Raw genomic sequence first — 25,040 nt, 5'->3', positions numbered from 1 at the left:
ACTAGAGAAGAAACGGCACAATGAAAAGACACCGGGCAGCCTCGCAGCCCACAAAGACGCCATCCGCAAACATCATCACCTCATCAGGTCTGCCAAGAGGACCTCCTTTAAAGACCGCCTCGACAACAACGCACACAACAGCAAGGAGCTCTTCAACATCGTAAAGGAACTCTCCAACCTCAGCTCCAACACAAATGACATCCCGCCGTCGCAAGCCCTGTGCGACTCCCTCGCCACCTTCCTCCACCGCAAGATCGCTGACATCCACGACAGCTGCAATGCCCAGACAGCCCCAACACACATCGACAATCCAGACACCCCGCACACCATCGACCACGACCCCCTGCCAGCCTGGGCCAACATGAACATAGATGACACCATCAAGACCATGAGCACAATCCGCTCTGGCTCCCCATCAGACCCACTCCGGCACCACATCTTCAACAAAGCCAGCAGTTCCATCGCACCCCACCTGCGCAACGTCATCAATCTCTCCTTCGAGACCGCGACCTTCCCGGAGAACTGAAAACACGCCGAAATCAACGCCCTACTCTAAAAACCCCAGGCCCCAAGAAACCTCAAGAACGTCTGGCCCATCTCTCTGCTTCCGTTTCCAGCCAAGGTCATTGAGAAGATCATCAACAGACACCTAACCCGATTCTCTCGAAGAAAACAGAATCCTGGACCCATCCCAGTCAGGATTCCTCAGCAACCACGGCATCGAGACTGCCCTCATCGCCGACACGCCGACATCAGGACCCTGCTGGACAACAGTGAGACCGCAGCCCTCATCCTCCTGGACCTCTCGGCCGCCTTCAACACTGTCTGCTACCGCACACTACGCACATGCCTCCACGGCGCAGGGATCAGAGACAATGCCCTGGAATGGACCACCTCCTTCCTCTATGGCAGAATCCAGAGTGTCCGCCTCCCCCATTCCGATCCGAAGTTTCTAAGATCATCTGCGGCGTACTCCAGGGATCATCCCTCAGCCCGACACTGTTCAACATCTACATGGCCCCGCTCGCACAAGTCGCCCGACAGCGTGAACTCAGCATAATCCCCTATGCAGACGACACTCAACTGATCCTCTCCCTCACTAAGGACCCCCTCACCGCCAAATCAAACCTCCACGAAGGAATGAAGGCCGTCGCCGACTGGATGAAGATCAGCTGACTGAAGCTGAACATGGACAAGATGGAGGTCCTCATCCTCGGCTCCAACCCTTCAGCCTGGGATGACTCCTGGTGGCCTACAGCACTGGGAGCAGCCCCGACACCCACCGACCACTCACGCAACCTGGGAGTCATCCTCGACCCAACACTCTCCATGACCAAGCAAGTCAACGCAGTCTCCTCCTCCTGCTTTAACACCCTCCGCATGCTCCACAAGATCTACAGGTGGATCCCGACAGATACAAGAAGAACAGTCACCCAGGCCCTCGTCAGTAGCAGACTCTACTATGAAAACGCCCTCTACGCGGGAGCCCCGGCCAAGCTCATCAATCGACTGCAAAACATTCAAAACGCGTCTGTATGCCTTATCCTTGACGTACTACACCACAGCCACATCACCCCCACCGGAGAAACCTGCACCTGCTCCCCGTCAACAAGAGGATTTCCTTCAAGCTCCTCATCCACACACACAAGGCACTCCACAAAACCGGCCCAGCCTACCTCAACAAATGACTCTTCTTCTACATCCCCAACCGCCAGCTCCGTTCTGCCGACCTCGCCCTCGCCACCGCCCCTCGCATCCGAAGAACAACCACCGGCGGCAGATACTTCTCCCGAATCACCGCCAAGACCTGCGTAACCCTCCCACTGAGCCTACGACAGACCCAAGACCTGCTGACCTTCAGGAGGCTACTCAAGACCTGGCTGTTCGACCAGTAGCGACCCCCTCTTTTTTCCCCCAGCGCCTTGAGACCCTCAAGGGTAAGTAGTGCACTCTACAAATTCTTGATTGATTGATTGATTGATTGATTGATTGATCCACACATATGGACCACAAGTAGTTGATTAGTGTTTTCCCTAGCAGTGAGGCCACCAGGCAGCCAGCAAAAAGTCAGGATTGTGGGACATTCCTACATCACAAGAGCTCGTCAAAGGGCATTGCCACGTCAGGAGTACAAAGGGATTTGGCTGCACAGTGCAAAGGTGACATGGCTTGGACTTGATGGCATGAGATGGGGTAGGCTGATGCCAGATGTCTGGGAAGAAATTCAACAGGAAGGAACACGGGACGATGTAGTGGTACACCTAGGGGGAATGACCTGACTGGCATGTGGAGGAAAGATCTTTTAGGGGCCATGATAGCAGGCCTTACTCAGACTGGCAGGTTAAATACGGCCAGTGGAAGTCTTATGGTCTGAAATGATAGCACGTCGCGAAAGGAGGGGGAGCTGGACCTTAGGGCTGTAGAGACGTCCAAGCATAAGCTGAACATCTCAATGGCAAAAGAATGCAAGGAAAACAGCTGGCTATTTGTGAGACACAGCTTGATCAACTTTAGGACACCGGGTTTCTACATGGGGGATGGGGTACACTTGACCGGGATAGGCATGGACATGTTCCTTCTCAATATAGTCGAGATTCTAGAGCAGCTGGGATTTTCATAGACAGAGGGCAAAGGGGGAGCTGTGAACAGTACAAGATCCGCCATCAGCCTGGTGGAGACAGCACGCAAATATGAATACAAAAGATCAGGCGATTGGTCAGCAAGGGTCACAGCAGACATGGCACTTGCAGCCCGCACTGGACCTGACAGCCACCCACACAGATCATGGAGCAAGGGAAGTCTAGAACCTGCAAACACTAGCCACCTGCTAAGGAGCCATCACGCAGGGCTGAGACATGTTATGCTGTCAAAGTGTTAGTAAGGACAATGATTGTGTAAATACTGTTATTTATGCTTTGTAGTTACAATAAATCAGTAATGTGTTTTGATCAATTCTGATAAAACATGTTTTATTCAAGATATAATAAACTGCGTCCTGTTTGCACCATAAGTGTTTCCTTTGTGCTCCATAAAGTAAAAAGTGCTCAGCTAGGCCGGGAGGGGCAAAGATCACTCGCACGTCTGTGAGGGGATTCTCTGCAGGCCTAGAAAGCGAAGATGGATCACATAGGGCCCTGGGATGAATGCCTACTGAGGGGGAGAGTAAAGCCTGTTAAAATGTGCACCAGCGATTGGCTGGAGTGCTTTGAACAGCCCAATGCAGCAGCAAGAGCGTGGAGGAAGGAGAAGTCATAAGCATGGGCATTGAGACCCTTTGCACAATTTTACCACATGAAAACCCACACACACCAGAATGCGGGCATCGCAGCTGCACAGGAACTGGGGAGATGGGGCAATGGAGACAGAACGCAAAGACAAACACAAAAGATCAGTAGCCCAACATAAAGTTTGGCTCAAACAGTGACCTTAAGATGCCTCACAGCAGGGGCACTGGGAGCAGGCGATTGGTCAGCAAGGGTCAGGTTCAAGTGGACATGGCATTTGCAGCTCTGGCTGGACCTGATATCCCCCACATAGATTGTGGTAGCAAGGAATGCCTAGACGCCGCAAACACTAGATACCTGCTAAGGGGCCATCACGTATGGCTGGGACAAGTTGTGCTATCAAAGTATTAGTAAGGACAATGATTGTGTGAATACTGTCTGTTTATGCTTTGTGATTAAAATAACCAAGTAATGTGATTTGATAAACCATGTGTTATGCAAGATATAATGATGTGCGGCTTTTTTGTGCCATAAATGGCTACCAGTATACTGAATAAAGTGAAAGGTGATCACGTCAGCCAGGAGGGACAAAGACCACTCTCATGTCTGCGAGGGGGTTCACTACTGTATTACTACAATAAAACCACACTAAACACATACAAAGTCTATGGTGTTGTATATTTGGCTCGACAGCAGTCAGTGTGACATTAAATCAATGATGATTTACTTTTTTCTGTAATATAATTTGAGATAAATCACAAAACATTTGTGACTGTCATTAGTTGCAAGTTTTGCTAAATATTTTGAATTGTCCTTAGCTAAATTGGACTGGCTTATAGGGCGACCTGGCAGTGCCCCAAGAGCTGATCTGACAGATTAGCATATAGCTTAATCTGTCAGACAAGTTTTATCATCTGGTGGTCCAATTTGTGCTGTTATTATCTCTGATATTAACCCAGACATTGCCTGCATCAAGCACAAATGCATGCACTTTCTAATACCTTGCAAAATGCATATACAGGTTGTCTTAACAAGTTTAAAACTTCCTAGATTTGCAAATGCAGGCCTCTTTTTGAGCCGTTATTCGTTAGTAGCGGCCACTTTTAGTTTTGTGCCCTAGTCCATTTTCAGTACTAATCGGACTCTGGTCTTTGGAGGTGAGTAAGGCAGTGTTCGGTGCAAACACCTTGTTAATTTCACTGTAACGAAAGAGATTTCTGGAGGTGGTAGTATGTAAAAGGCATGTTTGTGCTTTATTTGTTGTAATGGTGGTGTATTGTATTTTTTGTGCTCTTAGATTTTAGTGCATTATTTCAATAAGAGGCTACATTTTACTGTAGTTGTAGGGTTGCATGCATGTTTTGTTATGTTGTACTAAATATGTTTTAATTGTGTTGTTCGGTTGCTTTGTCTTTGTCCCTGTGTTATGTTCTGTTGAGTAAAGACAATCAAATCTGCTACAATTCCAGTCGTATGCAGCAAATGCTCACACTAGCGACCGTTTTACACAATCTAAGGTGTTAACATAGCGCCCCTCCAGCTCTTCAGCAATCCAAGGCAAGAAATAAACCCATAACTATATCAGAGGCCTGCCCTAAATGAGCTCTTTCAGTGCTCATTTAATGCGATACGGCCCTTTACCCCTTACTCCGAATCACTGAACTGCCACATTTCTTTGCACCACTATCCATCACTGGCTATGTGTAGGGACTATTCTGCTCACGTGATGTATTCCTTCCATCACATAGGCCAGTAGACAACGTTAAATCTCCATGCCAATTTTGTTTAATATGGCCTTCACATTGTAAAAAAAATCATCCCAACCTTGAGGTGTTTTACCAATACAGGACACGGTTTTAATGAATCCAGCCAGCATATCTTTGTTCACCTCAGCTTCTTGGCGTTATTTTATATGGGTTTATATGTAACCACACACACTGATGTACCAAACACGTCTGCCCAGCATCTCAATTCACATCATTCTTTCTACCTGAAGTGTTAAAATTAGAAACCACCTATGAATCTGTGACACCGTTAAATTGCATTTATATTACTTAATTGCATTTCACATCCTGTCAGTAAATGCTCCTGGACACAACCACAATTCAGAGAGGTGTTCTCCCCTTGACATCTGCTGTGAGGCAGGCAAAACCTTGGAGCTTTTTTAAGAGCTCTGAAGGTTTAGCTATAGTGTGTTTAAACTGTTTTGAAAAGGCCACATTGTCTACATAGAGTGAATAATTTGTTTGGAGATTTGTCGGACTTTCTGTATTGTGAAGGGAATGTATGAATGTCAAATATGGAAGGCCATATACTAGAACGAATACAAATTACATACAATGTGAGAGACATAATATAACTTCATGTTGTGTATGGTACAATGACATGCGGTTAGCAAGCTGCACTGGAGTCGGTCATAGCATATATTGCTTATATATGCTCACAAAAATATTTGAACGTGTTTTACTAAAGCGTTGAAAAAAACAGAATTCCAATTAATTTAGGATTATTTAGTACATATTCTCTGAAATTTGTCACACGTTCAATTTTGCTTTATTTTATCCTCTGTGTTTATCACGTCGTTAGCAATTCACTCATCACGTTTCATAGATTTTTAAATTATTGGTAAGTGTACTGGTGGCACTGGAAATTTCAATGACATAAATACCCAAGTTTAAGCCATAAATAAATGTGATATTCCATCATGTTGTTAAAAGAACACAAGTGGAGGGGGGATATGCTGGATTTAAACTCAGGCAGAGGCAGTATTCCAGTACATCTTAATTTTGCACCCTGTGCTACGACATGCACATTGACCAACCCCATACAAATCAGCTTTTCTCTTGCTCCAATAGGAAGACTTCAGTTCCAACTGCCAAGCAAAGCACAAGCAGCGAGCAAAAGAAAGGACAATAGAACGGAATAAGAACCTCAATAATTACAAGTGGCTGATATTAATTTAAGAATCACACCTTTTCATTTGTTGCTTTTGTCATTTTCATTCCAATAAGGGTAGTATGTTCTAGTAGTTTAGGGCACACTCACAAACTGCTTTGGAGGGAGACCATATGTAGTATCTTGGCCATGTGTGTTATTGGCGCGTGGACACTCTATGATGTCATGGCTCGCGTTGTGACACTGTTGTAAACTATTTGCATTGTGTAACTCTATGATTTTTTCTACCCTATGCCCTTTACACCCATTCCAGAATACTGATGGCTCTGACTCTACTTGGAATTCTATGAGAGTCAGTTAGAGCTTGGCCAGCAGGCGTTGGATTGTCTGTCATTACTCTCCAGAATAAATTACCTTTAACTATCAAGAAAGTGTCTGCATTTACTTACAACAGACACACAGAGAACGTTCTTTAGTAACTAATGGCTTGGCGCAGCGTGTAAACGGACATTGAACCTCTGGCTGGTCTGTGGAACCAGTTGTTCTTGACTAATAACGCTTTCTAATTCTGTTGTCTCTACAATCAAATGTGGTGACAACTTTGGTCCCACACAGAACCCACAAGTCAAAGAGGAAGATTGGAGTTTAACACTCACCTGAATATGCGCCTCTGCTGAATTTCCACAGCGCAAGGAACACTGAAGGACCAGCTATTCCACACATCCGGTGAGTTAAGCATACATTGTGGCCACGTGCTTGGATTTCACATGCTTTCTGGAGCACACAGTTACGTGCCAGTGCTGAATTTCTCTGTCATTTTTCAGTTGTACTTCATTGTATGATTAATTAATATCTTACAATATATAAACAATGATTCCTGTTATAAAATCCGGGTATGAAAGGCAAGACAAAGATAATTAAGACATGGTTGAATGTAAAACTCTTTCATAGTAAAAATAAAAATGTGCAGGACATAAAATTCATGTTACTATTTACATATTATAGTCACCCCAAATTGCATTCCATTTGTTTTTGGTAGTCTAACTTAGCTCTCAGTCTCATTAGGAACTTTACAAAAGCTGAGGTTAATACTATATCATCAGTATGAAGGCATCTTATCAAGGCTTGTCTGCAAGTCCTTATTCCTCGAAGCTTAAAATGTATCCTAAAGAAAAATATTCTTTCGAATTTCAGTTCTGGACATACACAAAGAAGGTGCATAATGTTCTCTTCTCCTTGTTTACAAAGGAGCGGCCCACTGACAAGAATGTACTTTGCATTTCTTTTCTGCAATCCCTAATGCCGGCCACAGTGATAAGCAGGCAGGTATTTACAGATGTACGGCGCCACGTAGTGACGTGTGAGCAGACAGCTAATAAGATGTCAGCATTTTATTTTTTATGCCTCCCGGAGACCTTTTTCGCTGCCAGAAAGGTGAAAATAGCGGTAATCACGCTCCTCTTCCGATTTCGCGATTATTTTGCAAATCGTGAAATCTTGAAAAGCTGGAGGGTCTGATTATGTTAAAGACAATAGTGACAGTGAGCCTGAGGATATGATATCAAAAATGAGAGACATGGTGTTGGTTCTTAGTGACAACCAAGTTAGAACAGGTGGTCCCGCACATTGCATGGATCCCTCTGTCAATATACTTGTGGGTGAAAAATAATTAGGACTTCTAGTAGATTCAGGTGCATGCATCACCATGATCACTCAAACATTATTTGCCACCAACTGGGCTGAAAGAGAGTTGATGCCTCCTGATCGTGCACCAGTATCTTATGAAGGCCGTAAGATTGATCTGCTTGGATATTAAAGGTAGACACATTTATGGCAAAATCTATGTAGCTATTAAAGGGTTAAACATATCTGGGTGGTTTCACCAAGGTTTGTTTGATATGATGATATGTCCAAGTGCTAAAGAACAGGTTTTGGCCATAAGTGATTCTGGGAAGGAGACAGTGGCAGTGTCTCTAACCTGCTGCCGGTTTCCTCGCCCAGGAGAACGCTTATGTAAAGGTAGCGATTTTAATTTGAATTGGAGCAACATTTTACTGAAATTGAAATACACTGTATTATACTTGTGTGTTTTTTTTAAATTGGAGCGCATTACCTGCACCCACGCATCCATTGAAAGCAGCTTTGCTTCCAGCCCTCCTCGCTTGGGGAAACGCTAGGCTGCCGCCTCCCTCGCTCACAAGGGGGTGGTAGGCTCTTTGACTAACTTCCTGTGTACTTCCTGGTCCACTGGGAGCGGTTAGCGCTCTAGTGGATACTCACAGCGCTATATAGGCAGAGCGCCTGGGGTGCTCGCTGTGGGAAGGAGACAGTGGCAGTGTCTCTAACCTGCTGCCGGTTTCCTCGCCCAGGAGAACGCTTATGTAAAGGTAGCGATTTTAATTCGAATTGGAGCAACATTTTACTGAAATTGAAATACACTGTATTATACTTGTGTGTTTTTTAAAAATTGGAGCGCATTACCTGCACCCACGCATCCATTGAAAGCAGCTTTGCTTCCAGCCCTCCTCGCTTGGGGAAACGCTAGGCTGCCGCCTCCCTCGCTCACAAGGGGGTGGTAGGCTCTTTGACTAACTTCCTGTGTACTTCCTGGTCCACTGGGAGCGGTTAGCGCTCTAGTGGATACTCACAGCGCTATATAGCCCTCGCGCCTTCCCGAGCGCGCAGCGATCGCGCGCAGCCCCGCCGAAGACCCGCCAAAGAGCTGCCCGTCTGCGCCCGTCCGCGACAGGACGGGACACAGGGGCCAGGGACATTGCTCCCTCCATCTTGCCACGTTTAGGTATGTGTCCACATCGTATCACCTACACCTCTCATGCTCTATTAGACTTAAAACCACAGACAGCATGTGGTTCTAAAATACCATGGCACACCGTAGAAGGAGCATTTTCATGTTTCCAATGTTATCACCGACTACGTGGTAACAACGCACTGCCCAACGCAGGAGCCCCTGTTACTGGGCTGAAGGCTTTCCTCCTAAATGTACGATCCCTGCCTAAACACCAGCATGAGGTATGGGACCTGGTAAACTCTATCCAACCAGACATATGTTTCCTCACTGAAACTTGGATGAAACCCCACACCATCACAGCCGTAACATTAGGGATCCCAATCGGATACAAATTGAAACATCTAGACAGAGAAGGGAAGACAGGCGGTGGACTAGCAATCATACATAAGGATGATCTAAAGGTCACCATATTTTCACAATATCAAAGTCTGCAATTAGAAATTATGTTTTTTAAAATTGCCCTTACTAGCCACACCTTCTGGAAAGGAGCCCTTGTGTACCGCCCACCAGGACCAAACCCCGATTTTTCTCTCCTTCTCCAAGAACTACTAGCTCCCCAACTTAAATCCAATGAAGACTTCATTCTTCTAGGGGACTTCAACATTCATGTAGACTTACCAACTTTACCTGATTCTTATGCCCTAATCACTGACTTGCTAAACGTAAGTCTAGAGATAAAAAATACTGGACCCACGCATAATGGTGGCCACACGCTAGACCTTGTTTTTTCCAATGGTCCCAAGGTCATCTGTCTTCCAGCCAGATAAATTTTATGGACAGACCACTTTCTTCTAGAATTCACACTCCTTACTCCCAAAAGACCGATAAATAAAGGACCCTCCCTTCCTTCTTGGCGCCGTCAATGGCACAAAATTTCCCTAAGCAATCTACAGGAAACGTGGGTACAACCCACTATATCAGCAGAAGATACAGTGGATGTAGCATTGGATAAACTTACAGGCTCAATCAAACAAGCCATTGACACTTTGGCCCCTTTAAAGCTATACAAAGAACATCCTGCCTCCAAACAAGAAAGCTGGTACACTAAGGAGTTAAGGGAGGAAAAACAAAAATGTAGGCAAGCCGAAAAAAAATGGAAAAAATATAAGACCAAGGATACTAGAGCGATCTTTCATCATGCTCAATCTCAGTACTACAAAAACATCAAACAGGCTAGGAAAAATCGCCTCCTGCAACAACTAGAAGAAGCCACTAACTGTCCAAAGGAGCTTTTCAAAATCCTCCAAAACTTTGTCAATCCTGCCGCATGTGAAAGCGCAGAGGAGTTCTCACAGACTTTATGTGACGAGATATCGTCCTTTTTTGAAAGTAAAATTGACACTATATATGAGAAAATAGTGGCTGCCAATAACAGTACAAAGGGTGCTAGCAGGATTATACCCCCAAACCTGCGCAAAGACAGTGGATGTCCCATATCACACTTTCCCCTTATTGAAAGTGCAGATCTCCCTCACCTTATTACCCACATTAAATCAGGGTCTCCAAACGACCTTCTCCCTGCTAAGATGGTTCCTCCTCTGCTCCCTCTCCTGGGCCCCTTCATACAGAATGTCATCAATACATCTCTTACGAAAGGACAAGTCCCAGCAGACTGGAAGAGGGCGGTAGTAAACCCAATACGCAAGAAAGCTGCTTCCCCATAGACCGACCTTTCCAACCTGCGTCCTATTTCACTCTTACCATACATCAGTAAGATAGCTGAGAAGCATGTGAACACCTATCTGTCTCAACATCTTGAAGCGACGGAGGGCCTGGACTATTCCCAATCTGGGTTCAGGCCAAACCACAGCACCGAATCTGCCCTCCAAACAGTGACCAATAACATCAGAATGGCACTGGATGGGGGCAATTCTATGATTCTGGTGCTGTTGGATCTCTCCGCCGCTTTCGATACGGTGTCTCACAAAGCGACTAAAAGACGTAGGTTTGGAGGGCACGGCATTGGCATGGATGGAAAGCTTTCTGTCAGGACGCTCTCAAGAGGTTAGGCTGGGCTCCCACAAATCCATCCACAGGGAGCTCAATAAGGGAGTGCCACAGGGCTCTTGCTTAAGCCCTACACTTTTCAATGTGTATGTGGCTCCCCTAGCCAACCTAGCAAGATCATTTGGGTTTACACCAGTGTCGTACGCTGACGACACCCAACTCCTCTTTCCCTTTAAAGAAATGACACCTGCGATAAAAAAATCCTTCGCAGAGGGAATGAGAGCAATATCTGCTTGGATGTCAGCAAACTGCCTCCAATGCAATATAGGAAAAACGGAGGTCATGTTGTTTGGGCAAGCAACAACACACTGGACACCGGACTGGTGGCCCTTGGAATTAGGCCCCGTTCCTAGCCCTAAAAACACAGTGAGAAATCTAGGAGTGTTATTAGATCAAACACTTACCTACAAGGACCACGTAAACCAGGTGGCAAGCACCTGTTTCCGAGCCATCGGTATGCTAAGGGGAGTGTTTCCCTACCTGCCAGACTGCCATAGAAAAACACTAGTGCAGGCATTAATCATCAGCAGAGTGGATTACTGCAACGGCCTTCTTTTGGGAGCAAATGAAGGGCAGATCAAAAAACTGCAAGTAATCCAAAATACGGCAGCTAGGATAGTCCTCAATGCCCCCCCCAGGACTCCCTCCCTTCCCCTGCTGACCAAACTTCATTGGTTACCAGTGAGGAAACGAGTGCAATTTAAGACCCTATGCACAATTCACAAAAGTGTGATAGGCAAAGGCCCTAAATATCTGGCCAACATCTTCCTGCCTTATGCTCCTGGGCGAACCCTGCGCTCTGTGAACCAACAACTTCTGCAGGTGCCCAGAATAAAGAAGGCCAGACAAGGGGGGAGAGCCCTAGCCCACCTTGGACCAAAGCTCTGGAACTCTCTGCCTCTTGAGATAAGGACACTGACCAATCATCTGACCTTTCGCAAGGTCTTGAAAACACATCTATTTCCCATTAACTGAAATAATCTCTCTCTCTAAATGCTCCATTCTCCTCTTCTTTTAACATCTGAGGATTTACTTACTGGCAAAGCGCGGAGATACCCCTTCGGGGGTCTATTCTTGCGCTATAGAAGAATATAAAATAAATAAATAAATAAATTCCCAGGTGGAAGAGATGTTGAACAATTACCCGAAGGTTTTTTCGGGTCCAATGGGAAAGTAAGCATAAAATCAAAGTAAAAGAAGGAGCAGTTCCCATCAAACGCAAATTAAGGAGTGTTCCTTTCAGTGTTAGGGAAGATTTAGAAAAAGAACTTGCAGTGCTGTGTGATAGGGGTATAATCAAATCCATCGAATCATCTGTCTGGCGTTCTCCATTGGTCGTAGCAGCAAAAGAAAAATAACGAATTCAGAGTTTGCATTGACTTGCACAACCTCAACAGAGAAATTTGAGTGGATTGCCACCCCCTCCCCAACATTACTGAAATGTTGGCTATGGTTGCAGGAGCAAAAAGCTTTAGTAAACTTGATCGGGCATCCGCATACCACCAGGTGGAGCTGAACCCGGAATCACGCCACCTTACAGCTTTTGTGTCCCATCTTGTATTTTCCAATTTTGCTGCATGCCGTTTGGGCTGGCATCAGCGGAGTCTGTTTTTCAGCGCCTCATGGTAAATTTACTCAAGGGGGTAAAGAATGTTGCAATATTCCAGGATGAGGTTCTCATCCATGCCCCAGATAGGAAGACTCATGATGAAATGTTAAATAAGGTTTTGTCAATTTTCGTTAAACCAAGGTGTTCTCAAATGTGAGTTCTGCAAACTCTGTGGAATATTTAGAACACACAATTGTGAGCTCAGGGTTCACACCAAGACTAGGCTTAGTGCAAACCATATTGCAGGCACCCCAAGCTTCTGACAAAGCAGGTGTAAAATCCATCTTGGGGTTAAGTGAATGTTATTCGCGGTTCATCCTGGATTATGCCATAAAGGTTCATCCAATTTGTTAAAAAAAGATACAGTGTTTGTATGGGATTCTGACTGTGAAACTGCATTTGGATGGTTAAAAAAACAACTCAGTATGGAAAAAGTGTTTGAAACCCTGTGGTCCGGCTGCATCCTGCACTTTAACAGTTCATGCAAGTTGTTATGGTTTAGGTGCTGTGTTAACTCAAAACATTGCCAATGTAGAACACACCATTGGTTTTTGCATCCAGAGTACTCAGGGAAGCTGAAATACATTATTCAATTCAATAATCTTTATTTTGTTGCAATTGCATCATAAAAGATATACAAAATACATAATATACATGACCACATTATTATCGACAAATGTACAAAAATATATAATCAAGGAAAGTGCTGGTGCATGACCAAAAAAATTACCATAACCCTACACAGCTAGATCATTAGTTGGGGCTTGAAACACACATCAATAAATATAATTAAAAGATTGGTTAAAATATTTACAAGGTTAAAAAAAGCATTACATTCGGTTATAACTGCCAGTTAACAATTCTCGCTGCATACGCTTAAAATGGCAGAGCCAATTTTTGTCTAATGAATTTTACAGCCAAGAGAAATCTACTGATGCCAAACACAATTACTTGACTAGTGTCCGTAATTAATATTCTGCCAGCTTCCTTATGAGAAGTTGATCCGATATTACGGCACAATGGCACTATCCATTTTCTTCTTGTTTCTGCATAGCTTGAACAGAAAAATAGAATGTGAAAAATGTCTTCTCTTACATTGTTTGTGCATAAAGTGCATTTATCGTTGCTGATTTTCCCCCATTTTGTCTCGGTTTCCCGGGCTCTTAGTATACCATACCTGTATTTTAAATACAGGGTTTTCGCCAATGGTGGCTGAATCTCATCAAGAAATATTTCAAACTGGGCCACATTTTTTACCATTAAAATTTTTTCAGTTATGGGGCCATGTGCTCCAACGTATACTGCGTCATGGCTCGCAAGGGCCCAAAAGGAAAGTTTGACTATTTTCTTTGAGCACACAGTCAAAGATTCTGGCTGGCTCCAAAAATGGGATAAACCCAGTTTTGTTAACCAAGTTTTGACATGTTTGAACTAAGAAATCTTACTGCTAGTATCTAATTTCAAAACTTCAACTAGTCCGTTTTTATATTCAGTTAACTTAGGGGTAGTCCACAACCTGACCCATAACAATAGCGGTCTTAATATTGCATGTAGATCGGTGCGTCGTATGTTCATATCGAGGAGTAGGGGTAATAATGGAGTATTATTAGGAACCTTTAATAATCCCCTTATGAACTTATTCTCCAAGATTTCAAAGGTCTTTCTACACACAGGTCCCCAGAGTTCTGCCCCATACAATACTGCTGACTGGAACTTGCATTTAAAGAGCTCTAATGCTGGGGTAACTGCCTTATTTGCACATTTGTTATGTCTTTTCAGTATCGGAAGACAATTTTGTTTGAACACAATTTTTGATTTTTCTAATTGGGGTCTCCAATTTAAAGATGAATCTGATAATACCCCCAAATAAGTAAAACTTTGTTCATAATCAAGCTTTTCTCCATTCAACTCAAAACATTGCCAATGTGGAACACACCATTGGTTTTTGCATCCAGAGTACTCAGGGAAGCTGAAATACATTATTCAGTTATAGAGAAGAAATTCTTGGGTTGTTGGTGGGCAATTTTGAAATTTAGGTCTTATCTGTGGGGTAGGAGATTCACAGTACAAACTGACCATAAGCCTTTGGTATCTTTCCTGGGTAACACGACCAATAGAAATAACACACCATGCATAGCTAGATTGTTCTCCAAACTATTGCAGTTTCAATTAAATGTTGAACACATATCAGGTGGCAGAAAATGGTCATTTCAGATGCTCTTTCACGTTTTCCTACGAAATGTGAAGAAGTTGAAGGAGGAGACAACATTGTAATGATGAAGATTTTGATGATTGCATAGTTGCAGATGTGGAAATACAGCACATTTGGGCCACTGATTAATGTGAATGGAAAAAAAAACTATGGGGAAAGATGAAAGTTTGAAATGTGCAATCAAATATATTGTTGAGGGGTGGCACAGAGAAAGGAATGTTGGTGTTGACATCCAGCCCTTTGTCAAAGTGTGTAACAAATTGTCAGCCGAAAATGACCAAGTACTCAGGTAAGAAGAAAATGATCGCTCCCAGTTCTTCTGTCTAAAGCACATGAAGGGCATTTTGGAGCTACTCTCACGAAGTGTAGTTTGGGTGAATACTTTTGGTGGCCTCAGATGGACTGTGACATTGACAACATGCCATTTGTTCTAGTAGTGACAGGCATTTCGTCTTCCAAGTCCACCTTTGATTCTCATTCCCTTGGCCATAGGAAAAATTGGCTATTGATGTTATGTGACCTCACCTTGTCTTACCTCACCAGTCACATTTTTCCATAGTATTAATTGATCTTTATTATTCAAGGTGGCATGAGGTCAAATTTGTTGCCAAGGCTGACTCAAAAGAAGTTGTGGATTTTTTTAAAGAGGTTTTAATGCGCAGAGGGGGTTCCGAAAACCATAGTATCTGACAATGGTGTACAATTCATGTCTTCAGAAGTTGACACATTTTTAAAGATGTGTTCCATCAATCACTTCAAGAGCTCTGTCTATCACCCACAAACTAATGGTTTGGTTTAGCGCTTAAACACAGTGATAGGTGATTGCGTACGGTGGGCTATTTCCCACAATAAGGTTATACCAGTAGCAGTGAGGACCATGTAGTGGTTCTATAGAATTGATGCAGGGCTGGAAACAATGCACTGAATTCTGTCCAGCAAGGATGTCCAAATTGTTCAACCGAAGTGTATCTGCACAGGAGTTAGATGAAGTAGTCAGAAACAAAGTTGAAACTACCCATGCCAAACAAAAGTGCTATTTTGACAAAGGAAAATTTTGCCTATGAAGAGCTTTGCAGTAGGTGAATTTGTAAAGGTCAAAAAGTCAGTCTTGGTCAAGAAAGGCGAATCAAAGTTTACTGAACCCATGCGCATTGACAGAATTTGTGGCAGTGCTGTATGCGTCAATGGATGCAACTGGTGGAATATGAACAAAATTGTAAAAGTTGATCCCCAAGTATTGAACAAATATCCACGTTGTACTGGTACTGATGTCAAGGAAATGACAAGTGACAATCTTGCCAACACTGGTCAAGATAACCTTCCTTTTATTCCTCTTAGGAGAAGTAGAAGGGATGTTAGGCTGCCTGTTAGATTCAGGTAGTCGCTTTTCTCACTCTTCTTCGAGCATCTTGGGGGAGTGTGTTTCTCCGGTGATTTGTTTGCTCATTTCTAGGTACTTTACATGTCACTGTTTTTGTCTTAATTTCCAATTTACACATATTGTATTGTTAGTAAGCATTTCGCTACTGTTATTTCTTTTTTATCTGTTTCCGCTAGCTTTTCTTTGTAAGGAGAAGAGATATGTAGTTTCTTGGCCATCCATGTTATTAGCGCGTGGACACTTTATGATGTCATGGCTCGTGCCGTGGCACACAGAGAAAGATCGTTAGTAACTGACGGTTTGGCACAGCGTGTAAACGGACATTGAACAACTGGCTAGTCTGTTGGATATGCTGTTCTTGACTAATAAACGCAGTTGTTGGATTTAACACTTTCTAGACCTGTTGTCTCTACACCATGTTATCGCACAATGCACACTTCGCAACACACAAAAAACATACTGTGTGCATATATACATAAATATACACAAATACGCTTTGAACAGTTCCTTTCAACTTTTGGATACTGTGATTCAGTTGGGTTTAGTCATTGGCGGACACAATAGTCTATCTTTGGTATCAGCCCACAGGATTTCACATATGTGAACTACTTTAAAAAGTTATCCTCAAACATTGGCCTTAGCTTCTTGCTTTATCAATATTTTTTTTATCAATCATTTTTCAAAAGTTTTTATTGGGAGGATTTTTTTATACATTTGCATCCTCCATCTCTCAAACGCTGCCCACTTGCCATAGTGCCCCCCCACCAGTCCAATTCTGCTCTAAGTCATTTTTTTGTATTTCTAAGGGGCAGGCAGCTGCGAGGTGACACTAGACTTCTCGCTTTTCCTTTCGATGTTCGGTACAATTTTTATTGAGCATCTTTAGCTTACTGTTTCAACATGGCAATGTTTGAACAGTGGGGTAAAAAAAGCCAAACTGTGGGGGACAGTGTGTCACAATGCATGCACATTTGTCCCTACACATACATGTGCATATGTCACAATGCATGCAAATGCATGTGTGCAGATGGCAGCCATCTTTGAATGGCAACAAAGGCCCTCCACCTGTGGTGCATCACATTTAACCATTTCAAGTTCAGCATCAATAGCGTTAATAAAAAGGGTAAAAAGAAGAGGCGCAAGTACACAGCATTGTCTAATACCTAAGTTGACCTTAAATTTAGCGGTGCATTCTCCAGCTTGTCCATAGCGCACATGTGCAGATAATTTAGTATAAAGTCTAGCCAGAAAGAAAATAATTGGCTCTGGAGCACCAAGACCCAGTAAAATCGGCCATAGTTGGGCATGGTCTACTAGGTCGAAAGCACTACTTAGATCTGCAAAGCAGAGGTATAAGGATCCTTGCTTTGCACGAGTATATTTCCCTATTAAAAGGTCTAAGTTAATGCATTGTTCCAAGGTCCCTCGCCCTTTCCTGAGTCCATATTGTGACTGAGCCAGAATCTTATTATCCTCAACCCATTCTTCTAGCCTGACTAGCAAGACCCTGCTCATGATCTTGACTGATGAGTCTAGAAGAGAAATTGGTCGGTAATTTTTGGGTACAGATCTGCTTCCCTTCTTAAATATGGGAATAATTGTAGACTCGCCCCAGGTTGACGGTGCGTTTTCCATTACAGCAGCATTAAAAACTCTGGTCAACACCGGCCCCCAGAGAGCCGGTTCGGATTTATACAAGTCGACTGGCACGCCGTCCGGCCCAGGTGCTTTCCCCCCTTACTACTACTAATACCGTATTCTACCTCTGAGAGTGTAATGTTAAGAGGGAGAGATGGCCAGATGTCTACATCCCCACTGGCTTCCCCCGGGTCAAAAATACTGGTAAAACATGCAATCCATTCTTCCTCACTAACATGGGGCGTCCTAATTTCTTAAAAAAGGGGAATTAACTGTGTTTTAAAACAACCATAGTCAGTTTGTCCAAGGCTTCCTGTAACTCCTTCTTCTTTCGCTTTAACTGTTCCTAATATGCTGATCCCAAGTTGGTAACAATTGTCCTGTCCCTTGGTCTACTTGACAAGGCTTGCTTTAGCTGCAACAGGGATTGCGTGCAGGCACGATCGAACCACCCTTTATTCTGCACTGACCTATTCACCTTGGTTGCAGTCAGGATGTTATAGATTTTACCATTAATCTTGCTAGCGGTTGCTAGATGACCTTTTAGTCTTCCGTAAAGTTTTAAAAACTTTTCTGTTTTAATAAATTGCCTTTATCTTTCCTTCTGTTGTGTTCCCTGTAGGTGTTGCATATTACCTGCCATGCGCCAGGACGCCCCTTAGCTGGGGCAGCTGTGCGCAATACAAATGTATGTAACATAACATAACATAACATAAAGCACTTTATAGTGTGCAAGGTGTTAGCATTGTAGTCCAGACAGTCATGTAACTCGGCTTGGCATGCCGTAACAATACTTTTAAAAAACTTGTCGGAATTTTACCCTTTCCACTTAATCCTTGGGCCATTCCGTCTACATGGGGTAATATCAACTACGGTAATTTGGGGAATCTGACCTCTAGAGCCCCAAATACGTAGTGTTAAAACAATACTGTTATGGTCGCTAATGGATAAATCTATTATCTCTGGAGTGGTACAGTATGCACTAATATTTGCAGAGGTCAACAGGTGATCAATGATAGTGCAAGCATTCCTGCTTGTGAATGTCGGTAAAGAATTACGATCCCCAACTTTGGCACACTGCAACGCCTCCATATCGAATTTGACCATAACGGAATTCAACACCTCTCCATAGGTGGTATGCAAAAAGAGAACACATTTGTCACCTAAATCGTTATTAAACCCACAGACCTTCGTTACAGAAAAGGGACACATGGATATATTAAAATCACCCTCCAGATAAAATCAAAATTAACATGATTATCAAAACACAATTTATCTAATACATTCTTTAATTCGATAACCACTTTATGTTGCGTGGAATCAAACAGGTTGTTGTAGAAATTAATTAACAGGACATTACGACCATTTTTGTGTTGTAGCCACAGAACTTGGGAATGGCATCCAACCATTTTATACAGTTTAACTTCCACTGGCAATTTAACAGACAGGAGTATCAAAAGTCCTCCTTTTGCTCTGCCAGCGGCAGATTCTAGGGCAGGTAAATTAAATAAAACATATCCATCAAAGTTGATATTCTCCGTACACCATGTCTCCTGGAAGCATAGAATATCGTGGCTATTAACAAAATCCTTCCAGCCTAAAGAATCTATCTTCCTACACCACCCGGCAATATTCCAGATAATAAGGCTAAACCCGCTACCGTTACCATATACTCCTGCCCTGGGGTCAACTTCTTCACATTTAACAGCGCCGGTTTCCTTTGGTGTGCCAACCACTTTATTAGGTAAACAATTCGCAGGGCTAGCAAGATCTACATCTAGTGGATTGCCTTCATTAGACTCTCCTATTAGCCTATTATCCCCTGTGCTGAAGTCAACCTGGGTAGGGTTATCTGACTGTCTTGCATCCCCTAGAGAAATCATACTTTCTTTTTCCACCATAAATATGCTATGGCGGTCGGGGTAATGTCAATGTATTTCCTCTAATGATGTCAATGGGAGATGTCTATTAGATTAGATGTCGGGACGGCGGAGTATTGTAATACCGGGATAAGAGAATTTGGCCTCTTCGGATTCCATTCTTGTGCCATAGAACTACCTGCTTTTAGATGTCTGTAAAAGTACCCCAGCGGTAGCAGAGAGATACTTCCACCATTAGGGGGCCGGGTAGGACCTTTCTCTAGAACTGTCCGGGCATAATTGGGATTTTTTAAATAAAGGATTACACAGTCCCCCTTAAAGGATTTATTTGATTGACCAACCCAATTGACTCTGCTAGTTGTAAGGATTTTATCCACACAAGCTATGAGGAAGCCACAGTTGCGGTGGACCCAATCGACAACCTTGTTTTTGAGTGAGTCATGGGATTCTATGGCACCAGGAGTAAGTGGGGGGACATTCGCCAATACAGTTACGTACGGACAACATGCTGGAGGGAGGTCAATTGTCCTGGATCTTATAACCTCCTGCAGATCTTTACCTGAATTATTTATATCTACCTGTTTTGTCTTTTTATTTCTCCCCAGAAGACTGTTTCCTGTTGCTACCTTGCACTGTCCCGTGGTGATTTGGGCATTACTTATATTTTGTGAATCTGGAGTTGGGCTATTAGATGGCCCTTCCCCTTCTTTCAGTATACAGGAACCTTCATTGCCTTGGGCAGCTATATGTCCTTGTGAGCAAACTGTATTCTCAGTACTAACCACTATCTTACTTTTTCCCAGCGTTGTAATTACATCCTATAATAAAAATGATGATACTTGTAAAGCACACTGTTACCCCATCTCGGGGTGTCCTGGCGCTGAAGACCGCTGGGGAACCCGTCCTGGCTTTCCCTGTGAGATGGTCCCTTCTGGGTATCTCCAAGGTGAAACCAGGCATCCCCGGCGTCTGTGGGGGCCGTTGTAGAGATGAGGCAGGCTTAATGCCCAGAGTTGCCGAGTGTGATCCCTGGTTAGAGTAGGCACCGAGGCGAGAATTATCGAGTCCGTTGACCCTGGTCCACGACCCTGCCGCGTCGGGAATTGAACCCTGGTCCCGGGCCGTTCTCTGCTTCCGGGTCTGCTGACTCTAACCAGTGAGCCACACCACTCCACAATTAATCTACACACACACACTCCTTTAATCTACACACTTCTGTTTTAAGTTCCTCTATTCTATCCTCAAGGGGCTTGATGTGTGTTACCAGATAGCTTCTTACTTTATCAACGATCATGTTAACCTGCTCACTGGTAAGGGTACCTGTTATCATTTGTACTTCCACTGGGGATGTATGTGTGGGTAGATTAGAACCTTTTTTAGCAGGTCCCTGCTTTAGTAATTTTGGCTGGGCCCTCCTACAATTTCGCTTTCTTTTGGGAGATGGGGAACTAATATTCAGAAGAGTACAGGGCGATCCATCTATCTCGGAGTTACTAGTAACATCTGGGAGTAGTAGGTTAGTATTTTGTGTGATAGCAATAGATATGTTAGTCGTAGGGCCAGACTCAACTTGGGTGTCAATCATGATTAAAGGGTCAGGTAAATTACCTAGACCCAGCGAGAGTCTACGTTCTGCCTTATCAATCTCCTGGTTAATAGCGCTAACCGCTTTCACCAGGTAGAAGTCTATTGTCTTTCCGGGTGTGTCAGAGACATCAGTGATCCCTTTGTTTAGTTTACGTTTTGTCATGGTTAGGAGTTACAACAATTGACTTGATATAACTATAAGCTCGACTTAATTTAATGCAGTGTTTGGCGTATAAAATACTATTGAATTAAGCTTACGGGTCAGAATCAATACAATTAAGATACGTTTTAAAAAATTTACCGGTGAGTAATTATGTTACAATACCCTAGTCTATTGTCCACAATAGTCGAATATTCCAGATCTGTCCTTGTTGGGTCGGCAAAAGGGGGGTGGCCCAGCCAGCCTCAGTCGGCCCCGGACGGCCACAGACAGTCCCGACCTTGTCCCGGGCTTCTCCCGGCGTTGCCTGCGCGCGTCCCTCGACGCGGGAGGAGTGAATCTCTTTTAAGCGCCTCCGGGCGCGGATGTGGGTGGAAGTGGGTGTGCCTGCAGGGGAAGCTGGGAGCTGTAGTATCTCCTCTCAGCGGCCGCGTGATGATTCCGGCGGCGGCGAGGGAGACCAACAGCAAGTGACCCCCAGGCTCCTGTAGGGCGTATGGAAAGGTAGGTAGAACGCTGCGTCAGTATCTGCTCCAAGATTTCAAAGCCCCCGATCCACCGCAGGAGCGACACTCTTTTAAGCGCCTCCGGCGCGGATGTGGGCGGTAGTGGGCGTGCCTGCAGGGGAAGCTGGGAGCTGTAGTGTCCCCTCTCAGCGGCCGCGTGATGGTTCCGGCGGCGGCGAGAGAGACCAACAGCAAGTGACCCCCAGGCTCCTGTAGGGCGTATGGAAAGGTAGGTAGAACACTGTATCAGTATCTGCCCCAAGATTTCAAGTTTTTTTTCTAAACGGTTGTGATGTCCATTTGAAGTGTTTTCACTGTGTTAATGTACAAATGTTTTACACATTGCCTCTGAGATACGACTGACTGCTCCTGCCAAGCTACCAAGGTGATGAGCAGGGTTATCCTAGCTGTGTAAACCCCTCACCCTCGGTAGAAGGAAGGGTCCCTTCTTGGACAGGGTGCCAGCCAATGCTATCTAGAGGAACCCATTTCTAACTCTAACAATAATTGTGGAAAGCAACCTCAGGGTAATTTTGGGGAGGGGAAGTTATGTGATCACAGACATATATAACGTTCTTCCATGGTATTGCACTTCAACTAGGTTATTACACTTTCACTATCAACCCAAGTGGAGAGAATGAAGCCTTACTGCCATCCCTGACGACTGTGAAACTGGGGAATCAAGTTCTTGTCTTGACGTTGGCTCAACAGGCGGAGATTTTGGGCAAATCACCTAATCCCCCAATGGCTAAAAAAATGAAGGTAACTGGTACTCATGTAAAGTACCCCAATACCTTTGGGTCAAACCCACACTATAAAACCCAGGATGTTCCATCATGTTGACATTAGACTTATCTCACTACACATGGTTTAGGCGCACTATGTTTCTGACTTCATTTCATTAACTTTTTCTATAACTTCTCTATTGCAAGTTTCCCTATGGTGGTGTCGCTTTTGAGTATGCAAATACCCACAGCCACATGGTATACTGCTGATTATCATTTGCATTGTATTCTATGATTGTCATAACTAAGATAACTATATATATTTTTTGTAGATTCGCTACCTGACTGACTCCGAAGAATTTGAACTGAATCAATATTTGTTTGTTTTGGAATATCTATACCCCTGATGAAGGGTTCAGTGTGAACCCGAAATGCATTGGGTTGTCAATGAATGTTTTTGACATCCGAATTGAAATCATTTCATATGTCTTTATTCGTTAATTTTGTGAAATTCATCAAATCAGAATTTTGAAATGCATCATTTTTGCAATTTGCATTCTTCATTTGTATGAAAGTGCTAGGCTTGTCATATATCAACTGGTAATTGTTGTATGCATGATTGGCTGATATGAGTTAGCTATAAGTCCCTTGTCTAGGGGTAAGGCATATGCCTAGGGCATAAAACTCAACTTCTCCTTTGTGGGCCTGCAGCACAGATTGTGCCACCAATGAAAGTTACTCTGCAAACAATCCACAGGGTTGCCATGGTGGGGCTTATGTGAACGGGTTACAGTTACTCGTCTTGGCAATTAAAAAGCTACTTTCCAATGTTCTGCATGTCTCTCGCTACATCGGAGTACCCCTCTTGGATTAGGGTGCGGTGTCGGGATGCGGTATGGCATGTGTGCAGTTGCGCTATATACACTGGTTTTGAATGGTTCTGGGGGTGTGCTCTGTACCATAGGACCTGATTCTCGCATTGGATGGACATGAGGAACCATTGGAAAGGCTATTGAGCTATATTTCCTACATGCAGAAGAGTGGTAGTATATTATTTTATATTGATGAGTTAGTATTGGTGAATCCTTGCCAATCTTGGAAGTGCTTCAAAATTACTAAGGTGGAAATTCCACTTTAGGAAAGTGGGCATTTCTGTACTCATGGCTCTAGGTGCCAGTCAGCCTATTTCCAGCCCACATCTTGGTGCCAGGGGGCAGTTTATGTGTGCATTCCTGATAGAAAGTCATAAACTAGGAGCTCAAGAGAAACTTCAGACCTCTGACGGGCCTTCCTGGGATGGATATGTGGGGGTAGAATTGGTACCTGCATTCAAAGGGCCAATATCTTGGCCCAACTAAAGATCTTGATCTAGCCTACCGGGGTAGGAGGAGAGACAGCACAAAATTTAGTGATGGCCAGTGCATTTCAAAGGTGGACTTTTAAACTGATCTCATCTTCAAAGGCCATTGTGGGTATAACTACTGGGGCTCGTCCCTCAGGAGTTAGAGATGCTTTTGGAATTGGAACCATATATGCTGGGACATCAACAAGAAGAACTATTGGGGCTGGAGAGACTGCAACTGGATTATCCGCAGACTTGTGGTGGCCTGGGGCTTGTCAAGCTCTACAAAGAAGACTATTACTTGGTGGAATTTGAATAGATGTTGCTGGCCTGCACCTAATTCCTGACTGTAATAGCCCAGGTTCCTAAGCACTCTCCAAGGGTCAGTTGGCTGGCCTCATGTCTATGAGTTCCAAGGGACAGAAACGATCTCCCTGTCTCCAGGAGATTGTAAGGACTGCGCAGGGTGTGGCGGAAATGGGTGTAAGAGTTCAGCGGTTGGGACAAGGACCGTCCTGACGTACACCATAATCGCACTTTCAAAAGGAGTGTGCTCATAAAGATCAGTGGCCCACCTGGGGTGCCAGTACGTGAGGAGTTTAAGAAATCTGGGGGATGTTTTCAGTGTTTGAGGGACCTGTGCTTGCAACCGGAAACCATTGTGTGTGACATCTGAGGGGTTTTGGCGAACGTTTGCTGAGTCCACGGGACCTGAGCTGGAAGCCTAGACGGTCTACGACCTCCAGATTGGGTGGATGACAGTGCCTGACATCTTGGCCTCTGTCTGAGGCCTCTGGCTTCCTCTCCCCAGACCCACATCTCAAGGTACACTGTTGTGAAGAATATTGTGACTGGACCTAAGGGGTCTTGTTGTACCTTGTGGACACCCACGGCTGGCTGCCTAGAGTAATTGCAGCTCATTCCTCCTTCCGGAGAAAGTCTGCCAGCTTCTGATGTCACAGTCTTTTGCCAAAGCTGGATAGTGATACCCAAACTTGTGTAGGTGCCCTTAGGTGCCTGAAGGCTTAATCTGGATGGACAAAACTCAGTAACTGGTCCCTTAAG

This window comes from Lissotriton vulgaris, chromosome 3_1, assembly GCF_964263255.1.
Source record: "Lissotriton vulgaris chromosome 3_1, aLisVul1.2, whole genome shotgun sequence".
Lineage (NCBI taxonomy): Eukaryota > Metazoa > Chordata > Amphibia > Caudata > Salamandridae > Lissotriton > Lissotriton vulgaris.
Note: the sequence above shows the minus strand (reverse complement) of the source record.